Source organism: Aedes albopictus, chromosome 1, assembly GCF_035046485.1.
Source record: "Aedes albopictus strain Foshan chromosome 1, AalbF5, whole genome shotgun sequence".
NCBI classification, from domain to species: domain Eukaryota; kingdom Metazoa; phylum Arthropoda; class Insecta; order Diptera; family Culicidae; genus Aedes; species Aedes albopictus.
Window position 1 is genome coordinate 310,888,168 of NC_085136.1, and position 15,532 is coordinate 310,903,699.

General features: G+C 46.3%; 1 protein-coding gene across 4 annotated transcripts in view; it reads left to right on the forward strand.

Moving 5' to 3' along the window:
* The first annotated feature begins 8,202 nt into the window (after positions 1-8,202).
* Positions 8,203-15,532, forward strand: part of LOC109402379 (uncharacterized) — a 489,342-nt gene continuing 482,012 nt past the window's right edge. Inside the window, exons 1-2 of one of the 4 annotated variants that reach the window (XM_062847136.1) lie at positions 8,205-8,483; positions 8,983-9,578. The gene's annotated coding sequence lies outside the window, so the exon portion shown is untranslated. Of the gene's footprint in view, positions 9,579-15,532 lie in introns of all 4 variants that reach the window. The other 3 variants (XM_029856761.2, XM_029856760.2, XM_029856762.2) reach the window with 3 other exon arrangements.

A 15,532-nucleotide genomic window follows, 5' to 3' on the forward strand; every position in this document is an offset into this window, starting at 1 on the left:
GTTACACATTGCCGATGGTGTGCTCTGCTGAATGGTGGTGGCTGCTTTGACTCTATTAGTCCTCAAGAGGAGCCTCATCAACTCATGCTAGGCCTCGTCCGGTAAAATTTCCTCGAGAGTCTTTTTAGTTTTCCCTCTAAGGCAACGGGGGGATAATCTGCTCGACAGACACCTAAATGGAGAGGTTCAGGTAGTGTGGGGTTGGCCAACGCATGACCAAACCAGGCTCTGCCTCTTCCAACATTCTGGGAAAACTCCTTCGTCCAGGCATTCCTGAACACCTCGGGAGCCTTAGCAATAGCAACTTCATCCGGACCTGGGGCCTTACCTACGCTGAGGGTCTTTGCTATCCCCGCAAGTTCCACATCGGTGAACCTCTCCTCATCGCCAACCCCAGTCTCCCAGGCTGTCCTAAATACGAAAGGAGGCCAAGGACTAGGATCATGACGCGGTAAAAGCCCTCGTTGATCCCCTCAAATATTTCTGGAGATTGATCTGTAGAAGCCATTACACCTCTTGTCTTGGCATCACCCCACGCAGTGAGTGAAGCTATCATCTACTATTTAGTTCGAGCTACTTGTCATGCCAGGACTACCACAAGTAACGTCAATAATTGACTCCGCTCCGCTTCGACTATAGGTACTCTACCAACATTAGCCAAGTCGACATCTAAGATGGCCAGTGTCTCTAGCAGGATCTGACCCCGTTGGTTCGTGAAACGGCTTCCCCATTCCACGGCCCAGGCATTAAAGTCATCCGCTATTACCACCGGCTTTCGCCCTGTTGGCACGGTTGTTATGCGGTCCAGCATTTGCGAGAACTGCTCGATCGGCCACCGCGGAGGCGCATAACAGCTACAGAAGAATACCCCGTTTACTTTGGCGACCACGAAGCCTTCATAGGTAGTATACACCAACTCCTGCACGGGGTATTTACCCGTCGTCCATTACGCCGCTATTTTTCTGGACCCATCCGCGACCCAGTTGCCGTTGCCGGCGGATTCTCGGTATGGGTCCGCTATGATGGGGATATCCGTCTCCCACTCAGAAACTGCTCAGAAACTGACAAAGCAGTTGCTGGGCTGCGTCACAGTGGTTAAGGTTCAGCTGATTTACCTGCACTGTGATTTGTTCACTGCGGCCTTCTTGAAGGCCGGGCATCTTGGATCACCCGTTGGATGCCTGTTGTTCACGGATTTCCCGGTACAGATCGTACAGATGGGTGGACTCGTGCAGCTTTGGGCCTTATGACGTTCAGCGCCGCATCGTGTGCACAGTTTGTGCCTGTCAGAGCCTTTGCAGTCCACGACTTGTTTCCTGGTTCCAGACACCCAAAGCAAACCTCTGGTGGCCCGTGGAATGTCAGGTGACATTCGCACCAGCCCACCCTTTATTCTCCCTACTTTAACGGACTTTATAACGTCCGCCACAGGTAGCTGAACCAAAGCTATCTGTGTCCTTGCTGGCCACTTCTGTAGCCTAACGGCTGCGGCGACCACCTGCACCTCGCACTGTTGCCGCTGTGCCGTAACGAGCTCTTCAACTTGGGTGACCTCGTCTAGGTTTTTCACCTTCAGAGTCGCCTCTTGCATGAGAGCCCTCACCTCTACACCATCACCAAGGACCTCTTCTGCCAGCCTCTTGTAGGCGGCGACCTTGTGTTCCTTCTGGCGCTTCAGCTCCAGGATCATCTCGCCCGTACGAGTACGCCTAATACTGCGTACGTCGGCTCCAAGACCCTCAAGCTTGGCGTCGCTTCGCATCGTCTTCAAGATGTCAGAGTACTTGGACTGTTCCGTCTTGATGACGAGCGCGTCGCCTTTCTCGCGCTTGGCACGTACCCTCCTACGCCTTGGCTTGGCGTCCTGTACTTCTACCGCCGGATTCTTCTTCTTCTTCTTCTTCAGCTCTACCTTCGTCCAAGGAGGGTCCTCCCCTTGGTTCGCCCTACTCTGTGGCTGCTGAGGGCCCACCAACAACGGTCGCAACCCCTTGTTCCCATCATTCCGGGATGGGCCAGCCTTTTCAGGCCCACCCTTCACAGCTCTCCGGGGTCCGACTTTCCGGCATTGTTGCCGACCTTCGGGGCAATTATGCGCCTGGTTTTGCGGGCGCCGCCAGACAGCTCCTCACCTGACGGCTGCCTCGCCCGCTTCTGCGAGTGCTTGTGCCGTTTGTCGCGAGCAGTCGCATCCACTTTCCTCGGACTACCTGCGAAGGAGAAGGCCTCCGTTTGAGTAAACTTTGGCACTTTCTCCTTTGCAGGTTCCGCCGCTGCAGCAGTCAGCAACGTGAGTACATCATCGATCGACACCCTAAGTCGTAGCAAGGCCGTTTCCAGGTCCTTGCTTATATTCGACTTAGTGGACGCAAAGTCGATGATTTTGCCAAGCTGCTGCTCAGCCACCTCTATGGCGGACCGTCCTTTATTTTCTTGGTTCCGTTAAAGATCGAGCATCTTTTTTCCCCTCGATCATTCATTCCTCGGCACGGGTAGCTTGACACCTTGAATTATTGGGGTTAGTAGTCCTATTCTTAGCCGGCGACTACGCGGCTGACTTGCAAGCGGGGGGGTTCGTCAGGCCCCAGGACTATAGTCCCCTGCTGCCCCAACGGATAAGGCCAAGCTAGCGGCGATCTGTACAACCGGTCGATTTCCGGTCCACCGAGCTTCACCAACCCACCACTAGAGGTCGAGAAAAATGCAATTATGGGCGGCCATGAGGGGTGGCGTAATGGGGCCATTACGAAGGATGCACGTCGAAAAGGCAACGGCCGAGGACCGAGGTCATGGACCTTGAAGCCTTGTGAAAGAACCAAAGCCTTTCACTTACGCGGTAGACGTTGTTCAAGCTAGACGGAAGGTTTTAAATCCGAATCGAAGTGAGGGAGTCAAGGTGAAACGATAAGAGAGTTGTAAAGAGGCGAAAACGTGCGGAAAAAGGATATCAGATGACGAAGTTCAATCACTCGATGTCGACCTGTTTCTTACATCGATATTTGTCCATCTATTTCATTAGGACACCGTAGTTTCGGTGTGAAGTTAGCCAACCATTTTTCAAAACCCCTGCCACGTCCCAGTACTTCAACCGGGTAGATTGCGGCAGCGTTGTTGGCCGAAGGACGATCCATCCTATATCGGCAGCCTAGAAGGTGCAGGCGGGTCCATATTCAGCGGCAGCTGTACCCCAAAGCCTTCCCAAGGCCAGAGACGTGGCCAGAAGGGGTATCTCGTAGAAACAGACACCGGTGGCCGACAGTGAGGAGAAAGGAGGAGGAAAGGAGGCTGCTGCAAAGAAGAGGGCACCCTAAGGCAGAAAAGGTTAGATAGATTGTCAGAAAGTGAGAGCAATAGAGGAAAGGTGGAGAGGCAATAAAGTGTGCATAGTGTCCAGAAACCGAAATATAGACATTTTAAAGTCAGTGCTAGTGTAGTTACTTCTAGTGCGAAAGTTCCTTGTCCCGCGATAATCGTAGGTAAGCCTGCCGACCCTGAGGTAGTTGAGTCGAGGAGTCTCTAAGACTCTCATGATTGCCTGACTCGATACTTACAGAATGGTGCACAGTTCATTATCGATGCTACCTTCGGGAGCCCGAGTCTGAACCCTAGCTCATATTGGAGGATTGACGATGAGTATAAGCACAGCGACCACCTGGCGATTCAACACAGGGTGGAGAACGGAGGGCTCGTAGCAGCCGAAGGACATTGATAATCATCGGGGATGGTTTACCTCGCGCTTCGATAAGCCAGCATTTGTGGAGCGATTGCTCATGGATGGTATAGGCAATGAGAGGCGCACAAAGAAATATAATATGAACATGAAGTAGGGCATATATCAATGGAAGCCATGCCGAGCGACACCAAAACAAAGCAAGCGGGAAAAGAGCAACGTTCAGTAAGTCTTTTAAAATATTTCGCACGAGTAGGTTGCATCGTTTGTAAACTTCCTCGATTGTGAAGAGTTTCGGCCGGTGGGATTGATTGACCCGGATACGACAATGGCACAGCCGGTAGGTAAGCTCCCAATTAGGTAATAATGAAAAGACACAGTTTTTCCCGTAATGTGCAGATGGGCATCAACAAAGCATCTACATTTCTCTTCACTCAGCGCGGAACAAATCTCACACGGCTTGGTTCATTGTTTTGGGAAGTTTGGCGTTTTAGTTTTGTTTGCCGCTGGAAGAAAATTGCCGAAATAGTGGTTGTTGCGGTTGCGAGGCAGGTTCCCCCGAGAGGATAAACCGTGACGAAAAAGCGAATTCCCCCGAGAGAGTAAGCTAAAGGTGAATTTTCCCGAGAGGGTAAACCGCAACGAAAAAGTGCATTCCCCCGAGAGGGAAAGCTGCAACGAGAAGGCAAATTCCCCCATGAAGGTGAACTAATGGCGAAGAGATGAGAGATGAAAGATGAGAAGTAAGAATTGAGAGATGATAGCTGTGTGAGAGTTCTGAGACACAAGAGAAAAGAAATGAGAGAGGATTAGATATGAGATATGATGATGATGAGAGATGAGATATGAGAAATAAGACAGGAATTGATGAGAAATGAGAGACGAAAGATAACAGATGAGAGTTGAGATGTTAGAGATTTGAGATGACAGATTAGGGATGAGCCATGAGAGATGAGAGATATAAGATGAAAGATAAGAGATGAGTGATAAGTGGTGAGAGACAATAGATGATAGATGATGTGAAATGAGAGATGATGATGATAAGATCAAAGTAGAGAGTTGAGAGATGGTAAGAGATGAGCGAAGGTGATGATGATGGTGATTAAGATGATGAGAGATAAGATGAGAGTTGAAAGATGGGAGATGAGACATGAGAAATGAAAGATGAGAGGTGAGAGGTGAGAGATGAGAGAAAAAGATGAAAGATGATGATTAGTGGTGCGAGATGATGATGATGATATTGGAGATGGATGATAATGTCAAATTAGAGATGGGAGACGAAAGATGAGAGATAAGATGTGAGAGATTAAAGATTAGAGATAAGAGATGAGGGACGAGACATGAGAGATGAGAGATATAAGGTGAAAGATAAGAAATCATAGATGCGATGAGAGATAAGAGGTAAAAGATAATAGATGAGAGTTGCAAAATGAGAGATGTGAGATGAAAGATGAGAGGTGAGAGATGAGAGATAATAGTTGATAGAAGATAAATGAGAGACGAGAGATCAGAAGTGACAAATGGGAGTTGAAAAATGTGAGATGAGATATTGAGGGATGAAAGTTGAGAGATGAGAGGTGAGAGATTAGAGATGAGAAATGAGAGGAAAGATAAGAGATGATGATTAGAGCTGGGAGGTTATGACAATAATGAGGAATGATGAAGGCTGATGATAATGTGAGATAAGATATTAGAGACGAGAGATGAGGGGTGTTGATGATGATGATGATGATGATGACGATGAGAGATGAAGGATGAGAGTTGCAAAATGTGATATGAAAGATTAAAGATATGGTAGACAAGAGATGATAAGTGAGAAATGAGAGGTAACAGTATGAGAAAGTTGAGAGGTGAAAGGTGAGAGGTTGGAGATAATGATGATGAGATATGATAAAAGGTGAGAGATGAGATATGCGATATCATAGATGAGAGATGATAATGATGAAATGAAAAAGAATGATAAAGATGATGAGATAGGAGAGGTGAGAGATGACAAATGAGAAATGAGAGGAGAGAGATAAGAAATGATTATGATGATGAGAGACGATAGATGAGAGTTTAAATATGAAAAATGAGAGAGGAAAGATGAGAGATGATGATGAGCGGTGAGAGATGAGAGACAATAGACCAGGTATTCCCAACCTTTTTGAGGTGGCGACCCCCTTTAAGAATTGTTAAAAGAACTGCGGTCTAATGAATTTTTTTTGAAAATAAAATATGAATTAAATGAACGAAACCGAGTTTTTGGGTACAGTGACGTAACCAAAAATTTACTGTGGGAGGGATTTTCGACGATAAATGATACGTTTTTTTATTCGACACTCACATTTCTTAAACAATGATGTCATGTACATTCAAATTAAGTCGTCACTGAAAATAGCGGCGGAGCCGAAAATTTTTTCTTCTGAAGGCGTTTTATACTGGAAATTTGTTCCTCAAATTGTGGCGGGAAAAGAACAACGTTAAGTCAGTCTTTTAAAATATTTCGCACGAGTAGGTTACATCGTTTGCATCCTTCCTCGATTGTGAAGAGTTTCGGCCGGTGGAATTGATTGACCCGGACTGCCACAGTGTCCGTCCGGATACGACAGATGGTAACCGAAGATCTGTCTAGCGACGATCTAGTCGGAATCCTAAGCTGTGCATGTGACGTCACAATGCCAAGATGATCTCTAATCAGGAATGGACGTAATCGGATATACTGGTGGTGTCCAGAAATTGGAGATCTCCGCGCATCCAGAGCTAAGAGAAGAATGCAAAGAGCTCGTACTGATAAGAGTAGAATGGAATGTGAGGTTAAAGGGTGGCTTTACTGGCACTGAATAAAGAGATTAAGACGCGTAAGCCAACGTTACACGGGTAATGCGTCGAACCATTGGCGGAACATGCTGAGTGGTTGGTCACGTAACCGACACTTGAAAAATGCTAGGTCGCCCTATAATTGCGCAGACGTCTTTTTCACGGCCATCGTAGCATTCATACTTACCTTACCGGTCAGACTAAGGCCTGAGTGTCCTCTGCTGTACGTAGGAGTTCTCTCCAGTCTACTCGTGCTTATCCCCGCTCTCCTAATTACACCCTTTAAGGCGATGTTAAACATCAAGCATGAATGCCGTTACCCTTTTCGAGATTCGAAGGGACTCGAGAGTGTCCCTGATACTTGAACTACGCACATCACTCGATCCATAGTCGCCTTGATCAATCGTATCAGTTTATCCGGGAATCCGTATTCGTGCATAATCTGTCATAGCTGTTCTCGATCGATTGTATCATACGCCGATTTGAAATCGATGAACAAATGATGTGTGGGCACGTTGTATTCGCGACATTTCTGCAACACAGGTGGTGAACATCTGGTCTGTTGTAACGCCTTCATCCATGAATCCAACCTGATATTGCCCCACGAACTCTCTTGCAATCGGTGATAGACGGTGGCATAGAATTTGAGAGAGTATCTTGAAGGCAGCGCCTAGTAGTGTATTCGCGCGATAGTTCCCGCAATTCAACTTGTCGTCCTTTTTGTAGATGGGACACACGGTACCTTCCATCCATTGCTCCGGTAATACTTCCTCCTCACAAATTTTGGTAATGACCCAGTGTAGTGCTATCACTAGTGCTTGTCCACCGTATTTTAGAAGCTCGCTTGGTAGTTGGTCTGCTCCAGCGGCGTTGTTGTTTTACAACCGGCCAACCGCCTCCTAAATCTATTGGAGGTTAGGGGCTGGAAATGTTTCGTCCTGCGCACGTACTCCTAGATCTGTTACCACGCCACCCTACACACCTGCGCTGTTCTACCCTACACACCTTCTGCAGCGCTACCATGTCGAGCCCCTTCAGTACTTCGGCGAGTATGCCTGTGCTCCCGGTGAAGATGAGAAACCTGCATGCCCACGTAGCTACTATAGATAGTAGAGTAAACATAGATCCGTGTTGATGAATCCGTTGTATCCAAACGAACTGTCAAAATCTGTATCCAAACGAGCATGACGTCACGATTTGAACAACATCAATGTAGCGCATGACGTCATATTCAACCGTCACACTCTTGAAAATTACTACTTACACGCTTGAAACATTTTAGTCAGCGGTGTCCGCGGATCTATGTTTACTCTACTATCTATAGTAGCTACCAATAGCAAATTATTCCATATTTATTGTTCAATAGTTTGCTTTCCAGTGAATCTGCCAACACGTCTCCAGAAAAAAGTTTTGCAACCAAAAAGCATAAATGCAGGCGAATCAAACGATTTTCCCGCCCCACTTTCACCCCACTCAGCACTGCTTCGATCGAGCTTTCGGGGTTGCTTCACCCCCATCCACCACCCATCCTCACCCACTTGGGAAGCTTTCGCATCGCTATCCCTAAACTGAACCGAAGTTCGCATTCGCTCGGAATGCGCCTGCGCCTAGGCACCCACCGAGAGCCACCCATCGCATCGTGTCGCTCTATGCTGCAGTATTTTCGGCTCCACTCCTGTTTGCAATGGGGGGCTTTGTCCGTACCATCGCTCACTCGCCGCGATGTAGGCAACCCGAACTCGGCAGTCGCCAGTCGAGTCAGTTCCATTCGTTGTTTCGGTTATTGCAGACACGCGGGCGGGTTTGTGAAGCACACGTTCCTCAAACGCACATACAGAGCAACCAGCATAAGCAGAAGAGTTTTTCCGTCGTCATCGTTGTCGTCACCGTCGTCAGTCAGCCGAATGTGTGTCATCGACCCAGCACAGCAGCAGCTGCAACGGCAGGGTCCCAAAAAGTGGATCTACCTTTAGGCGATTTCGGAGAGTGCTAGAATCCGCGCGGAAGTTACTTGGTACTGGTACACACGGATCGGTTCGGGTCCGTTCATTTTTCTTCTGTTCGCCGCCGCCGTCGGTCACTCGTCGGTTTCTCATCGCGCCGCAGCCACACCGCCGTCGCCGTGTTCCAAGTTGGTTCCGATGCAATGGTAGCTCGGTTCCCGATTTGTGTGATTTAGTTTAGCCGAAGATATTTTACACACGTTTGGTTGGGAGTGCAGCCTGCAGTTGCTGGAAGAGCGCAGCGTTTTTTTCCAGTTCAGAGTCCAGTGCCTAGTATAGTTCTGGAAAAGAAGTTCCAATTCCGGCGGAGTGAGTCACCCCAGGTGCCGTGACAAAATGCGTTTCGGATTTTTTGCATCATCTTCGGCGGGCAACCGACTTTTGGATTTGAAGTTTGATCGTTAAGCGAAGGTCCCTCGCAGGCAGGTTGCAGCAATTGCGGCGAAAAAGGAGAAAGAGAAAATTTCTTTGTTGTTTCCCGGTTCATTTCGCGTGCGTTTTTCGGTGTAGTTCCGTGCTTGTGGCCCCGTTTTTTGCTCTCTGTGCCAAGAGTAGTGCTTGAAATCGATACCGACCACCACCGCTCGACGGAGCTGCAGCAGCAATCAAGTGGCGCTGAAGAAGCAAACAAAAGCAGTGTGTTGGCCAAGAGAGGGCGCTGGCACTTCACCTCGTCGCCTCCGCCCAGATGTTCGACTGCCGTCGCCGCGTGTGTAGTGTGTGATCAGTTTGGTGCGATTTTTGTTTCGTTTTACCACTCCAAGTCCAAGTCCAGAGCCCTTGTTTTCCGTGTCGCCCGCCAACAAATCTAGCTACCCATATATAGCGAAGAGTTAAAACGCGTGTGTGAGAAGTGCGCCAAGATGACGACAGTAGTGCTGCAGTATCATCATCGTCGTTGTTGCCGCCGCTGCTGCTAAGGGAAACGGCAGCTCTCTGCTCTGTTCGATTCGATCCACAACGACCGCGCAACCCGACTTCCGTAAACACAGCGGCAGCCATCGCGGAGCCGACCAACCAAGCCAGACCAGGACGGAACCTGTGATTAGCGGCAGCCGTCGTCGTCGGTCTCCCCATCAGTGTCCCAGTCCAGGAGACAAAGTCAGGTAAGAAATGCTTTTGCCGCCTGAATTTAGACCACCCACAGTGGCGGCCCCAGTCGGGAAAACGTGTGTCTCGCGTCGCGTGTCGCGTTGTCGCCTGTTTCGTGAGTAAATAAATTCTGCGCTTGTTTGACATTCCTCCCACTCCTCCTCTCTGCTCTTCATGCTTTGCGCTTTCGTACAAGGTTGGTGGGAGTTTTTCCCACTTTTAGTGTGAATAGGGGACGGGGGAGTGGGCGGTGCATGGAAGTTTGAGGTATTTTAATCGAGATGCATAATCTATGAGTCTGTATCTAGCATCTGAGTTGACGAATCGAGGCAGTAACTAGAATGAACGGGATTTTTAGCATCCGTTTGTTTATATTTGCAGCATTTGAAGCATACCTAATGTCCCTAAATTAGTTTTAGTGTAATAGCACTTGTCTGAGATACAAAGTGTCACTTCTACTAATACTAACACAAATAAATAAATATGTAGTGAAAATTTGCACTAAATCTCCACGAACTTCTCCGATACGGTGCATTATGCATGATCAAAACATTACAACTTTTTGTGAATTTTTTTTTCAATTCGATTTCGGTGAATAGCGGCGATATGTTCTATATATGTATGCGTTGGTGAGCTCGTTCCTTGCTGATGTTGCAGTAGCTTTTCGATTTTTCAATGCTCATTTGAACATTGGAGCTGACGTTGATGTTTTCCATCTTGATGTTTTTCCCTATCTTAGTGGTTTGGTCAGTCCCTTCCATCTACATACAATTCACCTTTCTACATGTCGATATCTATTTGTCTCGATATTTGTAAATCCTTTTTACCTCGATGCGATCTCATTCGTTTTGTTCTAGATTTTCTTCCCATATGTCGATATGCCCATTTTAACAGGTTGCTAGATCTCGTTTCCTAGGTGCAAACATTTGGGAGTGCGAAGTGGTATCTGTTTGCTGACGAGTTTTCCTTGATTGGGTTTTCAACTCGATTTGTCTTGATGGTCTCCTTTATATGGAGATGTGGAGGGTTTTGATAGCATTGTGCAGAATATTGAACTTTCTTCTTTCACTAATACTGTTAGCTCTGATAGGCTTGCTGGACCCACCCCTTTCTTCCTACTTTGTATCTTTCTATGTACATACTTTCTCGCTCCTCTCTACATATACAACTCATGTATATGCACATGTTCATACCCATAGCTCGAACAGAACCGGGTTTGAAAAGCCGTACGCCTGGCATTCACGCACCAATGTGTGAATCCTCTGCCAACCTTATCCTACCAACACTCCGACATCCGCATAAGTTTGTGCAGATGCAGAGGTATATTCGGTTTGATGTGGATACAAACGATTGCAATCATCACTTCATTCCCCTTCCCCACATTGAACTGCAACCTGACATGGCAGGCCCCATTGTCGCTTAAAAATAGAAGATCTTCAATACTCGCACACTGCTTAGTCCCCGGCAGATATCTCATTGGTTCCTTGTGTGAGTGTAGCTGGTCTGGGGATATTGAAGTAGCAACCACGGGCGGTCAATCAAGTTCAAGCTCAATAAGGTTACCAGTAGTATGTTTCCTGATGCTCACAGTGTTACAAGAAGTTGTAATAATGCTCTAGCTCATGGCTATTTACTCTCAGGGTCGGCTGCCACTTACTACGGGAGGACTCACGACACCAACACTAGTCAACAACAGAGGGGGACAACACAGGAAATTCAAGCCCTTCTTCCTAGATCAAAAAACGCTGCACAAAACTAAGCTTAAACATTTTTATTCTTATTAAATTACAAGGTTACATCGAATGAAGGGGGGGGGGTTATATTATCGTTGCGGCAGTGCTAAACGTTGGAGCTCATGCAGTGGAGAGAGAGAGGTAGTGGTTTATAGTTTACTTGCCCAAGATGCCACCTAATAGGCGGAATGCCTAGTTGTACGGTGTCCGTGGTCTTCTGGCTGGAACGCTGGTCGGGTGGGCCATACTCCTACTGGCGATTCTTGGGGGATGGCTGGCTGCGGGAGGAGCCTTCCGGGGATCCTTCCGAGGGATGTTCTGATCTGGGTTCGCTCCTTCCGTCCTTTCCTCTAGTGGGGTTGAAAAACGTGTGGTTCGGTCTGAATGATGACGTCCCGTAGACTCATGTACGCGGTGACAGCCAATCGGATTTTGAGCACTCCCGAGAGCGGGGAAACCCACGGCCCTCCCGGGGACCCTCACCTCAATGGCTGTCACTCTCGCGCCACGTGTGGCACAGCAAAATGGCTTTGGGGACTCGCCGGCCACCAGCCTAGGGCTCGCCACCAGTCCCAGTAGGGCGGCAGATACTAGTCGTAGGGGGCGGTATCCAGCGTCTGGAAGGCGACGGTGATCCACGGAGCACTTCCTCACTTTTTCTAGCTCGGCAGTTCTTCTAGGGGGAAATCCACTCAACGCCCGGGGTTCGTGGGCCACTTTTTGGTCTTTCTTCTTGTCGGCGTTATCCGGTGTCGACCCTGGTCCAACGATACAGGGAATCAATCTCTGGCGGGTTATTTCCGGTGGACACGTTTCACAGGAAAAAGAAAATCGTCTACACGTCCGAACTATCGGGTTGTCCAAAACTTTCTGCCAGCTATTCTATTTCTCAATCAACTTCTCCGTATCTTCTCCCTCTCTCCTCTTTCTCTCTCTCCCTCTCTCTCTCACTCTTTCTCCGGAAGTCCACAGTTCTGACAACTTTGGAGATATTATATATATATATATTTACAGGTGAAGAGATTATGAGAAGTGAGACAACTACGAGGGGTAATATACCCTGCCTATCTAAGACTAAATTCTAGAATAATATTTGATAATGTCCTAACGTTTGCCCTCACACTACTATAAAGCTAGGAGGAAAAAAGGTCTTAAGCCTACTGCATTTGTCCCACGGTATTGTTGCCATGGTTTTGGTAACAAAGTGCAAATCGATAATTGATTGGTTTGCATGAGGTGTCGTTCCAACCAATAGGGTTTCGAACCACTTGCGCACCCGCGTCAATTTCCGGCACCTCACAGAAAAACAAATCAAAATACCACTTGCCGCATGTTTTCCAAACGCACTTCCGTGGGTAATCATTTCCCGCAATAATTCCGCAACGGGATTCACAGTCAATGATCTACACGTTCACTCTGAAGCCGCACAAGTGCTCACAAAGGGTGCCGAAGTGATTTCCCATTTGATTTTGCTGGAAGTTCGGCACTGGTGCCGAGAATTGACGCTAGACTAGATACAGTAAACTCGTTCAAAATCAAAATTTGCGGCAGAAAATCTTCACAAAAATCACTGTTAACAACAAGTTCACGCAATAAGGTATCTGATTCAGATAGAAGATAAAGATAAAGACGCGGACACCGTCTTCAGCCAGAGGCTGTACAGACTGAATGAAACTACCCAACTAACATTTTTGCTGTATAAGAGCTTAATCAACCACTTTTACATGAGCGTTTGTTCCATAAGCTTTTATACAGCTACTTTTGTTAGTTGGTTAAACACTTGACAAGGGACACACGGAGCATGCACCAGTGGATACGGAGAAGAAACTATCCTCACGAAAAGTTTCATCGCCCGGAGCGGGAATCGAACCCTCACCCCATGCCTCACCCCATAGCATGGTGCGATTAGAAGCTTGGTGACCCTAACCACACGGCTACGAGGCTCCACGGTCGGAGTTCAATTCCCGTCGACGCCGATGGGATTTTCTGAGAAATAAAATCCGTCATCACGCCTTCCCTCGGATAGGAAGTACCCAAGTAACAAAGAATGCTGAACAGTGAGAGTATTAGCTGAACGCTGGTTAATGGTGTCAATGGCTGAACAGAATGACAGCTGAATATTGTTCTGAAGTATGGCTTGTTCAACCTCTTTAATCAGCAATACATAGATGGCTGAATATTAAGTGGAATAGAATATTATTCATCTGGGTAACCAGCTTTAAAACATACACCAACATGCAGAATGAATCATCTGTTGTTCAACCCTTAATCAAATAAATTTGACAGCTGACCCAAGCATGGTTTTCGTGAAGTCCACATTGCTTCTTCAGCATCAATACAGACTTAGTTCAACTTTTGTTCTTGACTATTCAGACACAACAAGTAATGCTCTTGTTTTCGAGGATAATGTTTCAATTGTGTGTGGTGTAGGCACAGAGAACAGACGAACATGCTCAAACAAAATTGCTTGAAAATGTTGTGTAAAGAAAAAACAAGCTCAGTAGCGACATCGACGGTGACTTTCCCACTCAAAAACTTGTTTTGACATCAAGATAGCGCTTTCTGAAGAAATATTTCACTAGCGCACCTTTCAATTTTCCTACTCAGATTCTGAGCTGTATTTGCTTAAATAACAAGATGTTTATGATTATTTCACTAATCCAGCAACAAAATTTGAGCAACCCATTGATAGTTAGTTTCATTATTTTCAATAAGAAACAAGTTGAACAAGAATTCAATTATTGTTTTCCAAGTAAAATCAACACATTCTCTTGGTGGAACTATACTAGGGTGCACACTTGGTGACACTAGCGCCAAAAAGTAAAACAACAGTAAAAAAGTAAGTAACAGCGCCGCGTAATGGCCACATTCCCAGTTATTTCAAAACAACCGTTGCATTGCTTTACACAATAGCACTACATGAGCTTGGACGTCTGTTCTCTGTGGTAAAACACAATTGACGCCGCACCGTAGTTGGCAGAAAAAAGAAGAATTGAAAGCTAATAAACAGTTTAGTTTGTTACGTTTGGGAAGTATAAGGCTCAAACAATGAGGCATTGTGGGTATATTTCATATGAAGAAGATCCCAAATAACAACGACAGCTGAATAAAAACAGCTTTAGCCAAAAATTTCAAAATTAAGTGTATCCCTTCAGGTCGTGCGCTGTTTCGAAAAATACAACATTCCCATACTGCACGCGTTTAATCTCTCTTTGTCCAATGGAGTGTTCCCTTCAATTTGGAAGACGTCTACGATGTTTCCTGTGTACAAGAAAGGCGATCGGTAAAATGTCAACAACTATCGGGGTTTTTCGTGCCTATGCGCGATCTTTAAACCGTTTGAATTAGTTTTGATGGACCCACTACTGTCTCATTGTAAACAATACCTGAATGAAGCGCAACATGGATTCATCCCGGGCAGATCCACCGCTACTAATCTCCTGTGCCTCATATCTGATACACATTGCTGACAGCTTTGCCGAAAAATTGCAGACAGATGTCATCTATACTGACTTGTCCGCGGCCTTCGACAAAATTAACTACGCCATCGCAACCCGGGCAGACGAGAATATCTAAATCAAATCTTAAATCGAACAATTTTTGCTGTCATAGGTCGATGTAATTTTGATGTGTTATTCGAAAATTTAAAGAATATCGCACCAATAACTTAAAGTGATATGATAACAGTTTTTGTTATTGTCGAAATATCTGAAAATTTCTACATAAGAACAAATTTAGCTCTCCTGCGCGAAATGGAACACGTATACACCCATAGAGATGGCTCAATGTTAGTGAAATGTAATGTGCCCCTTTGTGAGCTGGGGAAACGAAGAACCTCATGCTCTTGTTGCCATGGTTTTCACAACAGTGAGCCGCAGTTGAATGGTAAGCACCGCCGCCAGTGAATCCTAAGGTCCCAGGTTCGATGTTGGATGTTGGCATTTTTTTAATTTTTAAGACTTTTAAGGAAAGTAGTGTCTGGCCAAAGCATATTTTCAAATATGCTGGCCATATAAATTTTCAAATTTTTGTATGAGCAGAAGTCTATGAGTGCGGAAGAGGGATCTGAGATGACCAAAATGTGGTCTACGTGATTTATGAACAGCCCCCTATTTGGGCAACTTTAAAAGTTATGTAATCTCTTGTTGATGACCCCTAAAAATATATTTTTATAGTTTTTTCGTTATATATTGCTAGGGATTTTTGAGAATTTTCTTGTGTTCTACAAATTGTAC